At 39.4% G+C, this 24782-nt stretch overlaps 1 protein-coding gene across 4 annotated transcripts in view; it reads left to right on the top strand.

Moving 5' to 3' along the window:
* FYN (FYN proto-oncogene, Src family tyrosine kinase) overlaps positions 1 to 24782 on the top strand; it is a 444200-nt gene that overhangs the window by 119448 nt on the left and 299970 nt on the right. Inside the window, exon 1 of one of the 4 annotated variants that reach the window (XM_053710871.1) lies at positions 19004 to 19109. The exons of the other annotated variants lie outside the window; for them this stretch is intronic. The gene's annotated coding sequence lies outside the window, so the exon portion shown is untranslated. Of the gene's footprint in view, positions 1 to 19003; positions 19110 to 24782 lie in introns of those variants that run through there. 4 annotated transcript variants of the gene reach the window in all.

Here is a 24782-nt window from a genome sequence, read left to right as displayed (position 1 = left end):
AATTTTTTGCTAAGAGGTGATGTTTTCACCTCTTAGCCAATAACCGTGTGGTAAATACGGCTTGGCGCCCATGGGAGCTGGATTTACCACACGGCTATTGGCTAAGATGTAAAAACGTCACCTCTTAGCAAAAAACGTTTTTTAGCTGTGGGCTGCTGTAGCAGCTAAGAACGGCAATCGGTTGAAACGTGAAGTATCTTATACTTCATGAATGAAAGTCCCCTTTATTTGTTTCAGTAGTCAATCCTAGCGTTTGTACAACGCTATGATTTACTTTCACTTTAAAGAAAAGAATTGGGTTTAGTATCCCTTTAATATGTTGTGTGCTTCAAGCTTTTGAAACATTGTCACAATTCATGGGGCATGTGGTCTGTACTTCACTGTGATCAAAGCTAATGAAAAAAAGTAGTGGTTTATTTATTGAAGTCATTTTTCTCTCTCTTGACTACAGAAATTAAGCTTAATGTCACAGCCAGTTATAAAATAAAAATGACAAGGAATGTCTAATTTTCTCATGCTATTTTTTTTATAAAGTGCATTGAAAAGATGATAAATACTGTTGCCAGCTGTGATAATGAAAGATGATTTTAATGTTGTATTATACCCTAATGAGATACAGACCTATTTCACATAGGCCATTGCATTGTTAATTAATTATCCTTCCCTTTTCTGTCTCTAAGTGCTGTTATAGTGACCCTACATTTATTATGCTTCCAGGAATCTATTTTTTATTTCACCCTTTGTCAAGTAATTTAACTGAGGTTTGTTTGTCCAGATGTTATTATTTATATTTTCTGTTGTATATCATTTCTTAGATGCTAGATTTGTTTAATTCAGAAACCTTTGTTGATGTATTTCAGCTATATATATAAGTGCAATGTGCCTAGAAATTTACAATTAATGACTGCCAGTAGCAGCCTATCCTTCTGTCAAATCTCCTGTGTGCTACTCCATTTTTTTCTACTCACAGCACAGACAAATTTAAATTGCCAACCTGAAAATGTATTTCTTATGAAGACTAAGGGAGTCTTGCTACTTTTGAATAAACAAAGTAGTTAAAGGGTAGATAGAACCTGCAATTTTAAGCAACTTTCTAATTTACTCCAATTATATATTTTTCTTCATTCTCTTGGTATCTTTATTTAAAAAGAAGGAATCTAAGCTTAGGATCCGGCCCATTTTTGGTTCAGCACCAGGGTAGTGCTTGCTGATTGGTAGCTAAAAAAAACAATTGATCTAACCCGATGAAATTTCATTTAAAATTTAGATTTAGGGGCTTATCTGGCTGAGGTTGTTATCATCATGTTTTTCATGTCATTACCAAATCAGAGTACTCTGAGCAGCATTGTGAATCTTTGTCCACAAACAATACCTTTAATGTAGCATGCTTGGCGTGATACATAATTACTGTGAAGACAGAATATAATACAACTTTTTATGTTTGTTTAAAGTTACGTTAAAAAAGAAATAGGACTAATCCATTTGTAATATGGTTCTCTTGGACGCTTTATTTCTAAGAGCCTGAAAATAAATAATACACATTAAAATAATGGTAGCAGAATATAGAATTAAAGGGACATTAAACCCAATTTCTCCAACATAGGTGTGTCCGGTCCACGGCGTCATCCTTACTTGTGGGATATTCTCTTCCCCAACAGGAAATGGCAAAGAGCCCAGCAAAGCTGGTCACATGATCCCTCCTAGGCTCCGCCTACCCCAGTCATTCTCTTTGCCGTTGTACAGGCAACATCTCCACGGAGATGGCTTAGAGTTTTTTAGTGTTTAACTGTAGTTTTTATTATTCAATCAAGAGTTTGTTATTTTAAAATAGTGCTGGTATGTACTATTTACTCAGAAACAGAAAAGAGATGAAGATTTCTGTTTGTATGAGGAAAATGATTTTAGCAACCGTCACTAAAATCCATGGCTGTTCCACACAGGACTGTTGAGAGGAATTAACTTCAGTTGGGGGAACAGTGAGCAGTCTCTTGCTGCTTGAGGTATGACACATTCTAACAAGACGATGTAATGCTGGAAGCTGTCATTTTCCCTATGGGATCCGGTAAGCCATGTTTATTAAGATAGTAAATAAGGGCTTCACAAGGGCTTATTAAGACTGTAGACTTTTTCTGGGCTAAATCGATTCATTATTAACACATATTTAGCCTTGAGGAATCGTTTAATCTGGGTATTTTGATAAGATTATATCGGCAGGCACTGTTTTAGACACCTTATTCTTAGGGGCTTTCCCAAATCATAGGCAGAGCCTCATTTTCGCGCCGGTGTTGCGCACTTGTTTTTGAGAGGCATGACATGCAGTCGCATGTGTGAGGAGCTCTGATACATAGAAAAGACTTTCTGAAGGCGTCATTTGGTATCGTATTCCCCTTTGGGCTTGGTTGGGTCTCAGCAAAGCAGATACCAGGGACTGTAAAGGGGTTAAAGTTAAAAACGGCTCCGGTTCCGTTATTTTAAGGGTTAAAGCTTCCAAATTTGGTGTGCAATACTTTTTAGGCTTTAAGACACTGTGGTGAAATTTTGGTGAATTTTGAACAATTCCTTCATATTTTTTCGCAATTGCAGTAATAAAGTGTGTTCAGTTTAAAATTTAAAGGGACAGTAACGGTTTTATTTTAAAACGTTTTTTGTACTTTGTTATCAAGTTTATGCCTGTTTAACATGTCTGAACTACCAGATAGACTGTGTTCTGAATGTGGGGAAGCCAGAGTTCCTTCTCATTTAAATAAATGTGATTTATGTGACAATGACAATGATGCCCAAGATGATTCCTCAAGTGAGGGGAGTAAGCATGGTACTGCATCATTCCCTCCTTCGTCTACACGAGTCTTGCCCACTCAGGAGGCCCCTAGTACATCTAGCGCGCCAATACTCCTTACTATGCAACAATTAACGGCTGTAATGGATAATTCTGTCAAAAACATTTTAGCCAAAATGCACACTTATCAGCGTAAGCGCGACTGCTCTGTTTTAGATACTGAAGAGCATGACGACGCTGATAATAATGGTTCTGAAGGGCCCCTAAACCAGTCTGATGGGGCCAGGGAGGTTTTGTCTGAGGGAGAAATTACTGATTCAGGGAACATTTCTCAACAAGCTGAACCTGATGTGATTACGTTTAAATTTAAGTTGGAACATCTCCGCATTCTGCTTAAGGAGGTATTATCCACTCTGGATGATTGTGACAAGTTGGTCATCCCAGAGAAACTATGTAAAATGGACAAGTTCCTAGAGGTCCCGGGGCTCCCAGAAGCTTTTCCTATACCCAAGCGGGTGGCGGACATTGTAAATAAAGAATGGGAAAGGCCCGGTATTCCTTTCGTCCCTCCCCCCATATTTAAAAAATTGTTTCCTATGGTCGACCCCAGAAAGGACTTATGGCAGACAGTCCCCAAGGTCGAGGGAGCGGTTTCCACTTTAAACAAACGCACCACTATACCCATAGAAGATAGTTGTGCTTTCAAAGATCCTATGGATAAAAAATTAGAAGGTTTACTTAAAAAGATGTTTGTTCAGCAGGGTTACCTTCTACAACCAATTTCATGCATTGTCCCTGTCGCTACAGCCGCGTGTTTCTGGTTCGATGAGCTGGTAAAGGCGGTCGATAGTGATTCTCCTCCTTATGAGGAGATTATGGACAGAATCAATGCTCTCAAATTGGCTAATTCTTTCACCCTAGACGCCACTGTGCAATTGGCTAGGTTAGCGGCTAAGAATTCTGGGTTTGCTATTGTGGCGCGCAGAGCGCTTTGGTTGAAATCTTGGTCAGCTGATGCGTCTTCCAAGAACAAGCTACTTAACATTCCTTTCAAGGGGAAAACGCTGTTTGGCCCTGACTTGAAAGAGATTATCTCTGATATCACTGGGGGTAAGGGCCACGCCCTTCCTCAGGATCGGCCTTTCAAGGCCAAAAATAAACCTAATTTTCGTCCCTTTCGTAGAAACGGACCAGCCCAAAGTGCTACGTCCTCTAAGCAAGAGGGTAATACTTCTCAAGCCAAGCCAGCTTGGAGACCAATGCAAGGCTGGAACAAGGGAAAGCAGGCCAAGAAACCTGCCACTGCTACCAAGACAGCATGAAATGTTGGCCCCCGATCCGGGACCGGATCTGGTGGGGGGCAGACTCTCTCTCTTCGCTCAGGCTTGGGCAAGAGATGTTCTGGATCCTTGGGCGCTAGAAATAGTCTCCCAAGGTTATCTTCTGGAATTCAAGGGGCTTCCCCCAAGGGGGAGGTTCCACAGGTCTCAGTTGTCTTCAGACCACATAAAAAGACAGGCATTCTTACGTTGTGTAGAAGACCTGTTAAAAATGGGAGTGATTCATCCTGTTCCATTAGGAGAACAAGGGATGGGGTTCTACTCCAATCTGTTCATAGTTCCCAAAAAAGAGGGAACGTTCAGACCAATCTTAGATCTCAAGATCTTAAACAAGTTTCTCAAGGTTCCATCGTTCAAAATGGAAACCATTCGAACAATTCTTCCTTCCATCCAGGAAGGTCAATTCATGACCACGGTGGATTTAAAGGATGCGTATCTACATATTCCTATCCACAAGGAACATCATCGGTTCCTAAGGTTCGCATTCCTGGACAAGCATTACCAGTTCGTGGCGCTTCCTTTCGGATTAGCCACTGCTCCAAGGATTTTCACAAAGGTACTAGGGTCCCTTCTAGCAGTGCTAAGACCAAGGGGCATTGCTGTAGTACCTTACTTGGACGACATTCTGATTCAAGCGTCGTCCCTTCCTCAAGCAAAGGCTCACACGGACATTGTCCTGGCCTTTCTCAGATCTCACGGATGGAAAGTGAACGTGGAAAAGAGTTCTCTATCTCCGTCAACAAGGGTTCCCTTCTTGGGAACAATAATAGACTCCTTAGAAATGAGGATTTTTCTGACAGAGGCCAGAAAAACAAAACTTCTAGACTCTTGTCGGATACTTCATTCCGTTCCTCTTCCTTCCATAGCGCAGTGCATGGAAGTCATAGGTTTGATGGTAGCGGCAATGGACATAGTTCCTTTTGCGCGCATTCATCTAAGACCATTACAACTGTGCATGCTCAGTCAGTGGAATGGGGACTATACAAACTTGTCTCCGAGGATACAAGTAAATCAGAGGACCAGAGACTCACTCCGTTGGTGGCTGTCCCTGGACAACCTGTCACAAGGGATGACCTTCCGCAGACCAGAGTGGGTCATTGTCACGACCGACGCCAGTCTGATGGGCTGGGGCGCGGTCTGGGGATCCCTGAAAGCTCAGGGTCTTTGGTCTCGGGAAGAATCTCTTCTACCGATAAATATTCTGGAACTGAGAGCGATATTCAATGCTCTCAAGGCTTGGCCTCAGCTAGCGAGGGCCAAGTTCATACGGTTTCAATCAGACAACATGACAACTGTTGCGTACATCAACCATCAGGGGGGAACAAGGAGTTCCCTGGCGATGGAAGAAGTGACCAAAATCATTCTATGGGCGGAGTCTCACTCCTGCCACCTGTCTGCTATCCACATCCCAGGAGTGGAAAATTGGGAAGCGGATTTTCTGAGTCGTCAGACATTGCATCCGGGGGAGTGGGAACTCCATCCGGAAATCTTTGCCCAAGTCACTCAACTGTGGGGCATTCCAGACATGGATCTGATGGCCTCTCGTCAGAACTTCAAAGTTCCTTGCTACGGGTCCAGATCCAGGGATCCCAAGGCGGCTCTAGTGGATGCACTAGTAGCACCTTGGACCTTCAAACTAGCTTATGTATTCCCGCCGTTTCCTCTCATCCCCAGGCTGGTAGCCAGGATCAATCAGGAAAGGGCGTCGGTGATCTTGATAGCTCCTGCGTGGCCACGCAGGACTTGGTATGCAGATCTGGTGAATATGTCATCGGCTCCACCATGGAAGCTACCTTTGAGACGAGACCTTCTTGTTCAAGGTCCGTTCGAACATCCGAATCTGGTCTCACTCCAGCTGACTGCTTGGAGATTGAACGCTTGATCTTATCGAAGCGAGGGTTCTCAGATTCTGTTATCGATACTCTTGTTCAGGCCAGAAAGCCTGTAACTAGAAAGATTTACCACAAAATTTGGAAAAAATATATCTGTTGGTGTGAATCTAAAGGATTCCCTTGGGACAAGGTTAAGATTCCTAAGATTCTATCGTTCCTTCAAGAAGGATTGGAAAAAGGATTATCTGCAAGTTCCCTGAAGGGACAGATTTCTGCCTTGTCTGTGTTACTTCACAAAAAGCTGGCAGCTGTGCCAGATGTTCAAGCCTTTGTTCAGGCTCTGGTTAGAATCAAGCCTGTTTACAAACCTTTGACTCCTCCTTGGAGTCTCAACTTAGTTCTTTCAGTTCTTCAGGGGGTTCCGTTTGAACCCTTACATTCCGTTGATATTAAGTTATTATCTTGGAAAGTTTTGTTTTTGGTTGCAATTTCTTCTGCTAGAAGAGTTTCAGAGTTATCTGCTCTGCAGTGTTCTCCTCCTTATCTGGTGTTCCATGCAGATAAGGTGGTTTTACGTACTAAACCTGGTTTTCTTCCAAAAGTTGTTTCTAACAAGAACATTAACCAGGAGATTATCGTACCTTCTCTGTGTCCGAAACCAGTTTCGAAGAAGGAACGTTTGTTGCACAATTTGGATGTTGTTCGCGCTCTAAAATTCTATTTAGATGCTACAAAGGATTTTAGACAAACATCTTCCTTGTTTGTTTTTTATTCCGGTAAAAGGAGAGGTCAAAAAGCAACTTCTACCTCTCTCTCTTTTTGGATTAAAAGCATCATCAGATTGGCTTACGAGACTGCCGGACGGCAGCCTCCCGAAAGAATCACAGCTCATTCCACTAGGGCTGTGGCTTCCACATGGGCCTTCAAGAACGAGGCTTCTGTTGATCAGATATGTAGGGCAGCGACTTGGTCTTCACTGCACACTTTTACCAAATTTTACAAGTTTGATACTTTTGCTTCTTCTGAGGCTATTTTTGGGAGAAAGGTTTTGCAAGCCGTGGTGCCTTCCATCTAGGTGACCTGATTTGCTCCCTCCCATCATCCGTGTCCTAAAGCTTTGGTATTGGTTCCCACAAGTAAGGATGACGCCGTGGACCGGACACACCTATGTTGGAGAAAACAGAATTTATGTTTACCTGATAAATTACTTTCTCCAACGGTGTGTCCGGTCCACGGCCCGCCCTGGTTTTTTAATCAGGTCTGATAATTTATTTTCTTTAACTACAGTCACCACGGTATCATATGGTTTCTCCTATGCAAATATTCCTCCTTAACGTCGGTCGAATGACTGGGGTAGGCGGAGCCTAGGAGGGATCATGTGACCAGCTTTGCTGGGCTCTTTGCCATTTCCTGTTGGGGAAGAGAATATCCCACAAGTAAGGATGACGCCGTGGACCGGACACACCGTTGGAGAAAGTAATTTATCAGGTAAACATAAATTCTGTTATTTTTGTTCCATAATTCAGATAGAGAATCCAATTTAAACAACATTACAATTTACTTGTATTATCTAATTTGCTTCACTCTTTAGATATCCTTTGTTAAGGAATAGCAATACACTGGGTAAGCCAATCACACGAGGCATCTATGTGCAGCCACCAATCAGCAGCTACAGAGCCTTTAAATAGATTTAGATATGCTTTTTAACATAGGATATCAAGAGATTGAAGCAAATTAGATAATAGAAGTAAATTGGAAAGTTGTTTAACCCTTTGAGTGCTAAGCACTTTCCCACCTGGGTGCTAATCGTGAAGCCCCGGCGATGCCTGTCACTCTACAGGCAATGATCGCTGGGGTAGGAGCTGTTAGGAGCCCCCAGATCTCCCTCAAGATGGGAGAGTGCTCATGACGACTCTGAGCCTACATTAGCACCAGAGTGAGAAACTCTGTGACAGCTCAGAGCCGTCATTAGCACTCAAAGGGTTAAAATTGCAAGCTTTTTCTAAATCATAAAATTAAAAAATTGGGGTTTCATGTCCCTTTAACCCCTTAACGTACAAGGACGTACAGGGTACGTCCTACAAAAACTGTCAGTTAATGACCAAGGACGTACCCTGTACGTCCTCAGGGGTTTCAAGTGGTGGAAGCGATCATGATCGCTTCCAGCTGCTTTCAAGGTATTGCAGTGATGCCTCAATATTGAGGCATCACTGCAATACCTTTTTTATTATAGCGATACAGAGAGAGCTACTCTGTGGCCCTCTCTGCATCGGCCAGCGATGGTGCTGATCGTTGGTGGGTGGGAACCATAGCAGGGAGGCGGGTGGGTGGCCCATCACTGTATCACTTCCTGATCTGGTGCGTGCAAGTGGTTGGGAGCGCGCGGGCGCAAGTGTGTGGGTGGGGGGGGGTTAAAAAATGTTGAGAACGGGATCTGGAAGGGGGTTCGCTATTGAGGGGGGGCAGCTACACTCTACAGAAAATTGGCTTTTTTTAGCACTTTTTTTTTAAGCAAACTGGTACCCAAGATGGCGGCAAATCGATAGAGGGGGGAGGGTTAGAGAGCTGTTTGGGGGGGATCAGGGAGGTTGGGGGCTAAGGGAGGATCCAACACTTTTATAAAAAAAATAAAAAATTATATATATTTATATATATATATATATATATATATGTATGTATAAAAGCTTTTTATTTTAGTACTGGCAGACTTTCTGCCAGTACTTAAGATGGTGGTGACAATGGGGAGGTGGGGGAGGGAAGAGAGCTGTTTGAGGGGGGCCAAGGAGGGATCAGGGGGTGGGATATGTCAGGTGGGAGGCTGATCTCTACACTAAAGCTAAAATTAACCCTATAAGCTACCTAATTAACCCCTTAACTGCTGGGCATAATACAAGTGGGGTGGGCAGCGGTATTTAGCGGCCTTCTAATTACCAAAAAGCAACGCCAAAGCCATATACTGTATGTCTGCTATTTCTGAACAAAGGGGATCCCAGAGAAGCATTTACAACCATTTGTGCCATAATTGCATAATTGTTTGTAAATAATTTCAGTGAGAAACCTAAAGTTTGTGAAAAGTTTGTGAAAAAGTTAACTATTTTTTTTATTTGATTGCATTTGGCGGTGAAATGGTGGCATTAAATATACCAAAATGGGCCTAGATCAATACTTTGGGTTGTCTAGTACACTAAAGCTAAAATTAACCCTACAAGCTCCCTACAAGCTACCTAATTAACCCCTTCACTGCTGGGTATAATACGAGTGTGGTGCCCAGCGGCATTTAGCGGCCTTCTAATTACCAAAAAGTAATGCCAAAGCCATAAATGTATGCTATTTCTGAACAAAGGGGATCCCAGAGAAGCATTTTCAACCATTTGTGCCATAATTGCACAAGCTGTTTGTAAATAATTTCAGTGAGAAACCTAAAGTTTGTTAAAAAATTAACTATTTATTTTATTAAATCGCATTTAGCGGTGAAATGGTGTCATTAAATATACCAAAATGGGCCTAGATCAATACTTAGGGTTATCTACTAAAAACAATATATACATGTCAAGGGATATTCAGGGATTACTAACAGATATCAGTGTTACAATTCAACTATCGTTAATTTTGGGGGAAAAAATGGAAATTGCAAAGTGCTACTTGTATTTATTGCCCTATAAAACAAAGAAAAAACTATTTAGCAGGGTGTTTTTTGGTGGTTGTAGATGTGTAACAGATTTTGGGGGTCAAAGTTAGAAAAAGTGTGTTTCTTCCATTTTTTCATCATATTTTATCATTTTATTTATAGTAAATTATAAGATATGATGAAAATAATGGTATCTTTAAAAAGTCCATTTAATGGCGAGAAAAACGGTATATAATATGTGTGGGTACAGTTAATGAGTTAGAGATAATTAATAGAAAATTGAAAAGTGCTTTAGTCACTAAGGGGTTAACAAAGCAAGAACGCAGAATAAAAGGCAATCACTTGTAAATGTAAATCAAATTATGATTAAACAAATCTGTTCATAATGTCGGTGAAAACAAGTATAATCTTAAGGACTAAGGGTTTTAATGTTTTCATTGAAGGTTTAGATGGTAATGTACAGTATAATGGAAGATATCATCAAAAGCAAGTTAACCTACATTTTGTCTATCCATCAGTAACTCTACAGTGCTGCTTTCAGTGTAGATTCAGCATAAAACGTACACATCAGCTGGAGTCTGCTGAATCTTCATTTTTTTTATGCCATATAATGTATAAAGTCTTAAAAGGTCAGAGTGAAGAAATGAAAGATACTGTAACTATAAAACCAGCTAGGTTATTTTTAGAATCTTAACATAAGCTTAGATTTTTTATGCTACCTCAGAATGAAGTTCAGACTTGTAGAAATGTTTTATGATAATTATAAAGCTATGGAAGAGGTATATACATATTTATAAATACTCAAGGACACAAACATTCTTTAAAGTACCACATCCAATAACAAATGACCAAATATATAATTAATTAAATACTTATATAATTAATAAAGTCCTTTTCTTACCTGCTCGAAAAGTCATTATGCACCAGTTTACTTGTGTCCATTTAAATTAATTATACTTTAAAACTGTATATTTAGAAGTAAATAGCAAAGATCTAGAATTCTTGGGTTTCATGCTCCCCACATTTTTCATAGTACAAATATATAATTATATTAATTTTAAAGGGACATTCCAGCCAAAAATGGAATCCACACGGATGCATTTCATTTTTGAATAGAAACATTTTTGTACTATACACTTATTAGCAAACATGTTTCTTATAAAAGTTATAGCTGTTTCAAAAGTGTATTTAAATATGCACCATGCACCAGCAATTTATACACAGCAATTGCTCTGAGAGCCTAAGGTGCTTTTATCATCCGGTAATGACTCAAAATCACCAAGATTACAAGTTGTGCGCTAAACCGGGTGCGTAAATAAATGAGCGGTATCGCACTCTCCATAGCGCTGCCATTACAAGTTACTGAAAAACCTTCTTTTGTTGTGCGATATGTTGCGCTAAGCTCCATACCGTACAAAACCCAAGGCCTGTCTTTATGTACTTGTGCGCGTTTTCCCCCATAGGCATGAATGGAGATAAAGTGTTAGAAAAAATCTAACACCTGCGATCACGGTATTGAGATAGCTGTAACCCAAGTTATGTAAAAGCCTAACACCCTAACATAAACCCCTAGTCTAAATACCCCTAATCCGCCACCCCCCAACATTGCAGACACTAAATAAAGTTATTAACCTCTAAAACGCCGCCCCACACATCGCTAACACTTAAATAAACCTATTAAACCCTAAACCACCGGCCCCCCACATATCTACTACTATAATAAAACCATTAACCCCTAAACCGCCAGCCCCCCCCACATCGTTATTACTACAATAAAACTATTAACCCCTAATCCACCGGGCCCCCACATCGCTACTACTATAATAAAACTTTTAACCCCTAAACCACCGGCCCCCCACATCCAACACACTAAATTAAACTATTAACCTAACTATCCCCTATACTTTAAATTAAATTTACAATATAACTATCTTAAAATAGATAAAAACTTACCTGTGAAATAAAAAAATCTAAGATTAAACTATAAATAAACTAAACATAACTATTTTAAGAAAAGAAAATAACTTAAAAATAAAAAAACTTAAATTACAAAATTAAAATAACACTACGAAAAAATAAAAAAAATCTAACATTAACAAAAAAACAAAAACACTAAAACTACGAAAAATAAATAAACACTAAGATTACAAAAAATAATAAACAAAATTATCCAAAATAATAAACATTAAACCTAATCTAATAGCCCTATAAAGACAAAAAAAACATCCCAAAATGAAAACACCCCCTAACCTAACAATAAACTACCAATAGCCCTAAAAAGGGCCTTTTGTAGGGCATTGCCCTAAGTTGAACAGCTCTTTTACCTACGAAAATTACAGTCCCCTCTAAAAGTAAATCCCCCACCCAACCAACCCCCCAAAATAAAAAACACCTTAGCTACCCATTGCCCCTAAAGGGGCATTTGTATGGGCATTGCCCTTAAAAGGACATTCAGCTCTTTTGTGCCCATTGAAATAAAAAAGGCCCTAATCTACAGAAAAAGCCAACACATATATATTTAAAAATGCTGCCCATCGCTGCGCTACTTACCCCCTTCACTGTTCAAAGCTTTGATGCTGTCTCTGGGCTCGTTTCCATTGAGCCATTAAAAATGGAGCCGTAAGCTACAGAAACGGCCGACAGCTAAAAGTAATTTACGGCTCCATTTTAGTACCAGGTTTCCATTGAAAACTTTTTTGTGTAGGTGTAAGTTAGGGTTGTGTTAATGCTTCCACCCGATGCCGGATTTCTAAAACATTAATAGGTTACTATGGTAACCTGACCTTATACTACATTCAATCGCATATACCGTGCCGCGTATATCTTACCCGTCACTAAAATCAAATCAAACACCTAATGCATGCGTAATATCTACCTTTCAACCGCAAGCTCCCACCGCAATAACTAATGTATTAATCCTTAATCCGCCAACCCCCATATCACAAAGTATCTATTTAAACTATTAACCCCTAATCCGCCATGCCCCACAACGCAATCTAGCCATTTAAATATTATTATTATTATTATTAAAAACACCCCCTAATCTAATACTAAACTACCATTAGCCCTTAAAAGGGCATTTTGTAGGGCATTGCCCTAAGTTAAACAGCTCTTTTACCTTTAAAAAAAAAAAAGTTCCCCCTAACAGTAAAACCAACCACCCACCAAACCCCCTAAAATAATAGGGCATTCATCTCTATTACAATTGCCCAAAATCACTAATCTAAAAAATAACCCCCCCCCCCCAAAAAAAAAGAAAGTCTAAAACCTCCATACTCACGGTTCCTGAAGTCCGGTGGTGAAGTCTTCTTCCAAGCGGTGACCTATTTTATCTTCATCCAGGGCCGCGGAACTGAAGTCCGGCGACCGAGGAACTGAAAACCAGCGACTGGAGAGCCAAGGAGTGTGGAGGATCCTCTTCGTACGATCACCGCCATACACTGAATATTGAATGCAAGTTACGCGTTTAAATATGGCGTACCTTGCATTCCTATTGGCTGATTTGATTCTTCAAATTCAAATCAGCCAATAGGATGAGAGCTACTGAAATTCTATTGGCTTTTCAAATCAGCCAATAGGATTTCAGTAGCTCTCATCCTATTGGCTGATTGGAATTTGAAGAGGATCCTCAACGCTCCTTGACTCCGCGGTCGTCAGTCTTCAGTTCGCCGGTTGCCGGTCTTCAGTTCTGCGGATCTGGAGGAAGATAGAAGAGGTCACAGCTTGGAAGAAGACTTCACCACTGGACTTCAGGAACCGTAAGTACCTATCTGGGGGTTAGGCTTAGTTTTTTTTTTGTTTTTTTTAGATTAGGGATTTTTGTCAATTGTAAAAGAGCTGAATGCCCTTTTAAGGGCAATGCCCATACAAATGCCCCTATAGGGGCAATGGGTAGTTTAGGATTTTTTAGTGTTAGTTTTTTTTTTTTTGGGGGGGGTTTGGTGGGTGGTGGGTTTCACTGTTAGGAGGAACTTAAAGGGACAGTAAAGTCAAAACTAAACTTTCATTATTCAGATAGGGCATGCAATTTTGAACAACTTTCCAATTTACTTTTATCATCAAATTTGCTTTGTTCCCTTGGTGGTATTTTTGAAAAACTAAACCTAGCTAGGCTCAAACTGATTTTTAAATAGTTGAAAACCGCCTCCTAGCTCAGAGCATTTTGAAAGTTTTTCACAGTTAGACTGTGCTAGTTCACGTGTCATATAGATAACATTGTGCTCACTCCCGTAAAGTTATTTAGGAGTCTTCACTGATTGACTACACTGCATGTCTGTCAAAGGCACTTAGATAAGGAGGCTGTCTGCAAAGGCTTAGATACAAGGTAATCACAGAGGTAAAAAGTATATTAATATAACTGTGTTGGTTATGCAAAAACGGGGAATGGGTAGTAAAGGGATTATCTATCTTTTTAAATAAGAAAAATTTTGGTGTAGACTGTCCCTTTAAATTTTTTTTAAAGGTAAAAGAGCTGTTTAACTTAAAGCAATGCCCTACAAAAGGCCCTTTTAAGGGCTATTGGTAGTTAAGTATTAGATTAGGGGGTGTTTTTATTTTGTTTTGTTTTTTCTCATAGGGATTAGGTATCATTTTTTTATTTTTGAGAATTTGGTTTATTTATGTAATGTTAGACTTTTTTATTTTTTGTAATTTTAGATTAATTTAAAAATGTTTTTTAAAGTAATGTTAGTTTTTTTATTTTGATTGTAATTTAGGATTTATTATTTTAATTTATTTAATGGGGTTAATTTAAGGGGTGTTAGGTTAGGGGGCTCAGTGATTGGTTATTTGCAATATGGGGGCATGGCGGTTTAGGGGTTAATAATTTAAATAGCTAAATTGCGTTGTGGGGGAATGGTGGATTAGGGGTTAATAGTTTAAATTGCTAGATTGCGTTGTGGGGGGGCATGGCGGATTAGGGGTTAATAGTTTAAATGGCTAGATTGCGTTGTGGGGCATGGCGGATTAGAGGTTAATAGTTTAAATAGATACTTTGCGATATGGGGTTGGCAGATTAGGGGTTAATAGTTTAAATAGATACTTTGCGATATGGGTTTGGCAGATTAGGGGTTAATGGTTTAAATAGATACTTTGCGATATGGGGGCATGGCGGATTAGGGGTTAATAGTTTTAATAGCTAGTTTGCGCTGTGGGGCATGGCGGTTTAGAGGTTAATACATTTATTATAAGTTGTGATGTGGGGGGGATGATGGATAGAGGGGGTTTGATGTGTCAGATTAGAGTTTAATGGGAAAAGGGTAATAAAAAGCACCTTTTTCCTGTTTTACACCGAGTTGAGCTGGGTGTAATTTTTGTTACTGTATCGGCAGCCTCCGAAAGTGTATTAACGGTTTGCGCTGGCATTGGAAACCGAGTATTAATTAAAGATTAGTGGCTTCTGATACTTTGTATGGGACACTATAATGTTTTCGGCAGCCGGAGACCGGTTGCCGAAATTGAGTTATAACTTGCTGTGGAAGCAGTCGATAAACGATATTGCTTCCGACAGCATATTTATCGGTTTGCAAGTGCAAACTGAATTACGGCTCAATGAATACGAGCCCTCTGACGGCATCAGATTGAGGCTCCCATAGGAGCCTATGGAAGCACGCTCTTGTGAGAGCAATGCTTTCTAGCAATTGCGATTTACTTGTAATACAAGCGCACATTATTGAGCGCTGGTATTACAAGCAATATTTAGCACTCCACTTGTAATCTAGCCCATTATGTTTACAGGTATAAAATTAAATGTGGAAATTTGTCTGCAGAGAGGGCTAATGTGTCTCATGTAGTATTTAGTATAATAAAGTGTAAAATTAGGAATAAAAGATGCATAAGCAGCAACCACCAGTATAGTGCAGTGTCTGCTGTTGCACTGTACAGCTAGTTCATAATCCTCAAAAGGCCATTGCATATAAATAAATACTCTATTTAAAAACATAATATGTTTTTTACTTTGCAGAGGACAGCACTATATTTTACATTCTTTTACATGGTTGGATTTTAACTGAAGCAAAGGTGTATCACAGTGAAACAAAAGAATGAATACTGAGATTAGCCTATAAAATATTTCACTACAGAATTAGCTACAATGATAGTAATAACTGATAATAACATTGTAGACTACTACTAATAATAATAATTGTAACTATAATTATAGCTACTGCCATAACTAGGATATGCACTACAATTTGTAGTGCTTATCATAGTTATGGCAGTAGCTATCATTATAGTAAAAATTATTATTATTATTAAAATTATTATTTTATTTTGTTATTCTTTAAAGTTTATTGTGTTTGTGCTATGTTAAGTTGTTTTGGAAATTTAAGAAAACAGCTGGAGATGAACAGATGGACTGATTCACTCTCCTTCTTGATGGACAGGTCACTATCAATGCCAATAATATGAAAAGATGTTTATTAATGTAATATCATATCATAACCTGTAGACAACTTTTCTTTGTTTGATCTATAAATAAAGTTTCTTTAAAAAAAAATAAAAAAAATTGTAGTGAATATGCCTCACTGCCTGCTGGCAACGCCCACACTCCTACAGCACAGGAATTGTTATGGGGTTAAAATATGGGGCTAAATATATTTTATAGAGTTGTAGCATTGTTAGTCTTTTATCTATACATTACATTAAAGGGACATTGCCCCTTAATGGCAGCCGAAGGGTTAAATAGTGTGGCTCTAGAAATTGTACACTAAATTGCAAAAGTTTCACATGCAAAACACGTCTAAAAGGATCTAAAACTGTAATTTTGTTAGAAAAATATAAATTGTTTTACAGGCCCATGACACACACCTTGAAAAAAAACTCTTGAATGTTATTTATGTCCAGTAGTTTTGGATTAATTTGATGTTAACTTGTGTAATTTATTTATGCATACCACAGTATTTTTTATGGTGCTTAAGAGTGCCATTTTTATGTAACAAATAAGATAAACAAGATACTTTCCTCAATTACTTATATGTTTACCTCACCACTTTCAGGGCGGGGGCCTGTCTGAATATACATATTTATAGGAAGGTCAGGTCCCAGAGGGGAGTGAAAACACTACATTTTTAATTATTAAATTACAGAAAAAGCAGGTAAAATAATGAAGCTGCATTGAAAAGTTCTTAAACTATGCATAGACATTTTGGGCCAGATCGCGAGTAGAGCACTAACAGTTATGCACAAGCAGAAAGGAATTTATCGCAGGTGTTTGCACGCATCAGGTTTTTCGCTCATATTACAAGTTGAAAGTAAACGCGATCGCTTGAGTGCAAATGAAGTTAGCGCTTGTGAGGATAGCACTTCCTCAGAGCTCTGGTTAACTGTTTTGCAAAACAAAAAAGTGTCACGAAACATCAAAAATACATTACAAAGTACAGTTACACTCATAATAACACTATCTGATATAAATTAATTTTAAAAAATATTGCACACAAAAGTTATAAAGGCTCAAAAATATGAGGTCTCAGATGTTAGAAGAAAAAAAGGCAAGCAAAGGGCTTTAACATACATATATATGTCTAAAGATGTATATGTGTGTATGTATATATATATAAAAAACATTGGAAAAGAGGTGGTGTGTATGGCTATGAGTGATATCAACTTCCATATGATGCTGTTAATTAAGTGCAAACAGTCTTTTACAGGAAAAGAGGCTCTGTGAGCCTATGCGTGTAAATAAATGGCATTTAGCTAGGACGTAATAAATGTGCTCAGGGGTAAGAGAATCAACTGTGTATATTCCCTTGACTCAACAGCGTGTAGTCAAATGATTCCCCAGCCGTCAAATACAGCAACAGTTCATAGCATATATTTAGAGCAAACGGATCAGCACTCACCAAAAAACAGCGTGTTGATACAGGTTGTGTGGTCTAGCCGAGTGGAGCCCGTGTCTTGTTTTCATGCAGCATTCTGGCACAAGCGGTTTCCCCTTCTCCTCATGCTAGCTGCGTGTGGCGTACCACGTGATGAGAACCGGCCTATCCACAATCGAACCGGCTTCTTGCTTGGTGACGTCACAGTCAGCTGTGTAAGCTGTGTAATCCGGACTGGTAATATAATGATGCACCAAACACCCAAAATTCAACCAGTAATGCTGTATCCCACAGATTGCACAGATAATACTGGTAATCAAAAACCCAAGATCCAAAGTCCTGTTTCAAAGATCCAAAGTCCGTGATCAGTTAAGAGGAGCGCAAGCGCATTATGTTCACCGCTGCTCTTAAAAAAATGTATGTGTATAGCCAAAAGGAGAATTGGTATCCAACAGACAAAAAAGCTTTATTAAATAACGGAGTGGATGCCCCACTATCCACCATAGTAAATCTAAAAAAAAGTCCAAAAACGAAGCATTAGAAAAATAGTATCACTTTATTCCTTCGCATACATCTTTTAAGGAATAAAGTGATACTATTTTTCTAATGCTTCGTTTTTGGACTTTTTTTGTATGTATGTATATATATATATATATATATATATATATATATATATATATATATATATATATATATATAATGTATATACTGTATGTATGTGTGTACATATGTATTTATGTATTAATATTTGTATATATGTATTTACAGACACATACACAAATAAACATTCCAATGTTCTTCACATAGCAGAATATGTTTTATGTATTTATAAATATATATTCATATATATATATATATATATATATATATATATATATATATATACCTATTTATAATCATCTATATATAGGTACATATACTGTATATATTATACCTTAATACCATATATATATATATATATATATATATATATATATATAATGGTATTCATTTATAAACATATTCTGCTTTATTAAGAACATTGGAATTTAAAATATGAATATTTTCATGTTGGGTTAGCGCACTTGAGAATATGCGATTGGTTTTGCATAGGGTGCTAGGTTTTTTTTCCGACTCTTTTTGCTCCATTGACTTCTATGGGGAATGACATTTGAAGTGTAATGCCCCTTTAAGTATACACAATGCTGTCTAGTGCTAATTATTTATTTAGTAGTTAATTATTTAGTCCTTCTTGGGGCTAACAAGGTGTGAGTATACTAACAAGAGGGGTTGACTTTAGTCTGCTTAGTGTCTTAGTTTTGAAAATAAAATATGACGACTCCTTGAAATGTGTATTATAGCTCTGGAAATTTGACTGAATAAGTATTTTTGCATAATCCTGTGACAACTGGCAATCATGCTTTCCTGTATTAACTAGTACAGCATTTACTGTGGCATGTACAGTATTTTGAAACAAGGAAAGGTTAACAAATTATTTATTTTTGGAGTTGCATTGCAGGCAGGGCTTGGTGCTGGACTATGGTGACATCATAGGTTTGAGGGAACATGTGTCTGGGCGTGAGGCATAGTCAGCTACAGAGGGGAAGTTCTTTTCCTGTGAAATTCTGATAAAGAAAGAGGAAAGTCTTGGGATCTTTTTGGTATTTCTGCTTTTAGAAACACACTTGATTGCAAAATGTGTGGCCTCATCAATTTAGATTTGAGAATATACATGCACTGGTAATATTACCTATTTAATTCTTTGTTTTGCTGAAAAATCTATTAGTCATTTGCTGTACTGTATATAAATGTGCATGGATATTTCATACGGATATGAAATGTATGATTATTTTTAAATGTATTCAGGAAAAAGCGCAAAAATGTATCATGAATCTTATTTTAACCTGGGCATTTGATCGTTTTGTTGCTTAGTATTATGCATGCTGTGAGAGGAAGTGAGGTGTTATATTACCGTAGCATACTAACCAACATTTTAAAGGAAAACAGGGACCAAATTTAAATGAATATAAAAGTGTAAAAAAGAAAATGTTTTGATATGTTATAGAACTTTATTACCGTACTGTTACTTGAATGTGACTATGTTTTAACCCCTGCAAAAGCTCCAGAGTAGAGAGAGTTAATTGCATACGTTGCCAGTTGGACATGAGTGTTTAATGAGCTTTACAGTTTAAGAAAAATGTATCAAGCTGCATTCACAGCTTATTGCTTATTGTGGTGCAGGCTGGCCTGAGTGAGTTGCAGCCACAAATTTAAGAAGCCGTTCCTGTTCCTTCTCCTCTCAACCGCCAGAGTGGGGGGCGTAGATAAATCAGCCGAATGAGCGAGTTTGTGGTGATTGACAACCCTGCTCTGACATTAAGGAGTTGCCAGCGGTCCTTCAAAAAAAATACTGCACAATCTATAAGTGGCTGATAACAATAGTAGGTGAGGTCACAAAATGCCCAGCTAAAGCCTCCCTTCTTGATCCCACCATTTATGTTTCTCACAACTGAGCCGTCAACATCATGCAAATCAATAATTTTACCTCTTTGCTTGCAATGTACTGTAGTGTTTTGAAAACCTTGACTGCCCTCACTTCTTTATGCTCTATATTTGTAATGCATTAAAGTACCATTAAAGTGAATGTAAATTTTGATGCTAAAGTGCCCGTTTTTTAAAAATTTGATTAAAAACAGGGGCACTTTAATTCATCAAAATTTACATTTCACTCCTGTTGTGAAAAAACCTTTTAGTCTTCACAGCAGATCCAGCTTTCTCCACCCGTTGCAAAGCCTCTTCCTGGGTATAAAATGAGGAATCTGGCTTCCTCCAATCACGGCATTGAATCAGACACTGATTCCCGTGGGGGGAAGCCGTGATTGGAGGATGACCCATCCATCATTTCTGACATCAGAAATGGCTTGCGACGACCGGAGGAAGCTGGAGCTGCTGTGAAGATTAAAAGGTAAGTTTTTTTTTCACAACAGGAGTGAAATGTAAATTTTGATGAATTAAAGTGCCCCTGTTTTTAATCCAATTTTTAAAAACCGGGCACGTTAGCATCAAAATTTGCATTCACTTTAAATAAAAATAGAATTCTATGGAATACAGTGGAACAATCAACAAATAAACAAATACATAAAAAAAACAAATCAATAGCACTTACTTTAAATTTCAAATGAGTTGCAGATTGTTTTTTTGGGGGCAAATTTTCAAGTTAATTCTATTTTCCTTCCCACTGTATCATGTGACAGCCATTAGCCAATCAGAGAACACATTAACACATATATGTATATTCTGTACACACTTGTACATGCTCAGTATGAGCTGGTGCCTCAGAAAGTGTGCATATAAAAGACTGCACGTTTTGTTAATGAATGTAAATTGGAAGTTTTTTTTTTAACTTTACATTCTCCATTTACATTCTGTTTCTGAATAATGACAGTTTAACTTTTACTTTTAGGAACTTTAAAAACTCAACCTTTCAGCGCCCAGTAGTTCTGTGAAGATTTTACTAACCAGCCTGCTAAAATACTGGGCTATCTGGTTGGATACTGGGCACTTGGCAACCCTAGCTACTTGACACTTGTCCTCCTGCAGCTTGATACATATTCCCATCTGTGGGATTTTATTTTTTTATTTATTCATTTTTTGTATTTTATTTTTCTTAGTTCATATATAGGGGGATATTTATCAAAGGTCTGCCGGACCTGATCCGACAGTGCGGATCAGGTCCGACAGACCTCGCTGAATGCGGAGAGCAATACGCTCTCCGTATTAGGCGTTGCACCAGCAGCTCTTGTGAGCTGCTGGTGCAACGCCACCCCCTGCAGATACGCGGCCAATCGGCCTCCAGCAGGGGGGTGTCAATCAACCTGATTATATTGGATCGGGTTGAATTGCGGCGATCTCTTTCCGCCTCCTCAGAGCAGGCGGATAGGTTATGGAGCAGCGGTCTTTATAACTGGTGTTTCTGCCAAGTCTGCAGGCTCGCCAGAAACACAGGCCCTCAAGCTCCGTACGGAGCTTGATAAATGGGCCTCATTGTTTCAGCTCTGTATAAGCATACTTTCAAAATGAAAATTAGCTTTACAGTTTTTTCTTTAGGGAAGTCGCTGTAGGGGTTAATTTCTCTTGTTAAGTGTATCCAGTCCACGGATCATCCATTACTTATGGAATATATTCTCCTTCCAAACAGGAAGTTGCAAGAGTCCACCCACAGCAAAGCTGCTATATAGCTCCTCCCCTAACTGCCATATTCAGTCATTCTCTTGCAAACCTCAACATAGATAGGAGGTCGTGAGAGTATGTGTTGATTTATACTTAGTTTATTCTTCAATCAAAAGTTTGTTATTTTTAAATGGCACCGGAGTGTGCTGTTTTTCTCAGGCAGTATTTGGAAGAAGAATCTGCCTGCGTTTTTTTCTATGATCTTAGCATAACTCTCCCCACGTGTCAGACCTTTTGACTCCCGCTTTAGGGACTCACGCTCAAATGGCGCCAAGTACATCAAGGGCACCCATAGCGTTTATTTTACCAGGGGATTCTGTCGAGGGGAAAGTTATGCCGATTAACTCTCCCCACGTGTCAGACCCTTCGACTCCCGCTTCAGGGACTCACGCTCAAATGGCGCCAAGTACATCAAGGGCGTCCATAGCGTTTATTTTACAAGACATGGCAAAGGTGGTGAATAATACTCTGGCAGCAGTATTAGTCATACTACCTGAAATTAAAGGAAAGCAGATAGCTCTGGGGGTAGATACAGAGCATACAGACGCTTTAAGAACCATGTATGATACTACCTCACAATATGCTTAGTCTGTGGGTGATTTTTTTTTGACTCAGGGAAGATGATTTAACCTGATTCTGATATTTCTACATTTAAAATTTATGCTTGAGAACCTCCACTTGTTGCTCAGGGAGGCTTTGGCTGCTCTGAATGAATGTGTACAATCGCAGGGCCAGAGAAATTGTGTAGACTGGATAAATAATATGCAGTGCCGGTGTGTACTGATGTTTTTCCAATACCTAAAGAGGTTTACTAAAAAAAATTTTTTTTTTTTTAATAAGGAATGGGATAGACCAGGTGTGCCGTTCTCTTCCCCTCCTATTTTTTAGAAGAATGTTTTCTAATAGCTACCACCACACGGGACTTCTGGCAGACAGTTCCTAAGGTGGAGAGAAGAGTTTCTACTCTAGCTAAGCGTACCACTACCTCTGGCGAGGACAGTTGTGCTTTTTAGATCCAATGGATAAAAAATGTTTATTCAACAGGGTTTTATCCTGCAGCCCCTTGCATACATTGCTTCTGTCACTGCTGCTGCAGCGTTCTGGGTTGAGTCTCTTGATGAGGCTTTACAGTTAGCGACTCCATTGGATGAATATATTTGACAAGCTTATGCTAGCCAATTCCTTTGTTTTCTGATGCCTTTGTTCATTTGACTAGACTAACGGCTAAGAATTCTGTTTTTTACTATACTGGCGCGCAGAGCGCTATGGCTTATATCATGGTCAGCTGTCGTGACTTTAATAAATAAGCTACTTAACTTCCCTTCAAGGGGCAGACCCTATTCGGGCCTGGTTTGAAGGAGATTATTGCTTATATCACTGGAGGAAAAGGTCATGCCCTTCCTCAGGATAGGAATCAAGGGCCAAAAAGGTCTAATTTTCGTGCCTTTTAAAACTTCAGGGCAGGTGTGGCATCCACTTCCTCTAAGGCAAAACAAGAGGGAATATTTGCTCAGTCCAAGGCGGTCTGGAGACAATTGGACCTGGAACAAAGATAAGCAGGCAAAGGAGCCTGCTGCTGCCTCTAAGGCAGCATGAAGGAACGGACCCCTATCCGGTAACGGATCCTATAGGGGGCAGACTTTCTTTCTTCGCCCGGGCGTGGGCAAGAGATGCCCAGGATCCCTAGGCATTGGAATTTATATCCCAGAGATATCTTCTGGATTTCAAAGATTCCCCCCCCAAAAAAAGGGGAGATTTCGCCTTTCACAATTATCTGCAAACCAGATAAAGAAGGAGGCATTCTTACATTGTGTACGAGATCCATCCAGTTCCAAGAGAGGAACAGGGACAGAGTTTTTACTCAAATCTGTTTGTGGTTCCCAAGGTGAGGGAACCTTCAGACCTATTTTGGATCTAAAGATCTTAAACAAATTCCTCAGAATTCCGTCATTTAAGATGGAAACTATTCGTACCATCTTAACTATGATCCAGGAGAGTCAATAGAGGACTACAATGGATTTGAAGGATGCTTATCCTCACATTGTGATGCATAAAGATCACCTTCGTTTTTCAGGTTTGTCTTTCTAGACAGGCATTACCAGTTTGTAGCTCTTTCCTTTGGGATATCTACAGCCCCAAGAATCTTTATGGAGGTTCTGGGGTCGCTTTGGCGGTCCTTAGGCCGCGGGGCATAGAAGTGGCCCCTTAGTTAGACGACATCCTGATACAGGCGTCAAACATCCAAATTGCCAAGTCTCATACGGACTTAGTACTGGCATTTCTGAGATCACATGGGTGGAAAGTGAACAAGGAAAGAGTTCTCTATCCCCAATCTCAAGGGTTTCCCTCCTAGGGACTCTGATAGATTCTGTAGAAATGAAAATTTACCTGACGGAGTCCAGGTTGTCAAAGTTTCTAAATTTCTGCCGTGTTTTTCATCCCATCCGCGCCCTTCGGTGGCTCAGTACATGAATGAAATCGGCTTAATAGGTAGCGGCAAGGGACATAGTACCGTTTGCACGTCTACATTTCAGACCGCTGCAACTATGCATGCTCAGTCAGAGGAACGGGGATTACACAGATTTGTCCCCCTGTTGAACCTGGACCAAGAGACCAGAGATTATCTTCTCTGGTGACTATGTCGGGTCCATCTGTCCAAGGGTATGACCTTCCGCAGGTCAGATGGGACAATTGTTACAATGGATGCCAGCCTTTTAGGTTGGGATGCAGTCTGGAACTCCCTGAAGGCTCAGGGATAGTGGACTTAGGAGGAGACCCTCCTTCTAATAAATATTCTGGGAGTGATATTCCATGCTCTTCCGACTTGGCCTCAGTTAGCAACTCTGAGGTACATCATACTCAGTCGGACAATATACACGACTGTGGCTTACATCAGCCATCAAGGGGGAACAGAAGTTCCCTAGTGATGTTAGAAGTCTTACAATAATTCACTGGACAGAGACTCACTCTTGTCTATCAGCTATCCATATCCCAGGTGTTGAGAACTGGGAGGTGGATTTTCTAAGTCGTCAGACTTTTCTTCTGGGGGAGTGGGATTTCCTTCGGAGGTCAAGACCAAGCAGGAGAGGGCTTTGGTGTTTTTGACAGCGCCTGCGTAGCCACGCAGGACCTGGTATGCAGATCTGGTGGACATGTCATCCTTTCCATCACGGTCTCTGCTTC

Source organism: Bombina bombina, chromosome 4 (genome assembly GCF_027579735.1).
Source record: "Bombina bombina isolate aBomBom1 chromosome 4, aBomBom1.pri, whole genome shotgun sequence".
Classification (NCBI taxonomy): Eukaryota; Metazoa; Chordata; class Amphibia; order Anura; family Bombinatoridae; genus Bombina; species Bombina bombina.
The sequence above is the reverse complement of the archived record's forward strand: the minus strand, read 5'-3'. Positions and strand labels throughout refer to the sequence as shown.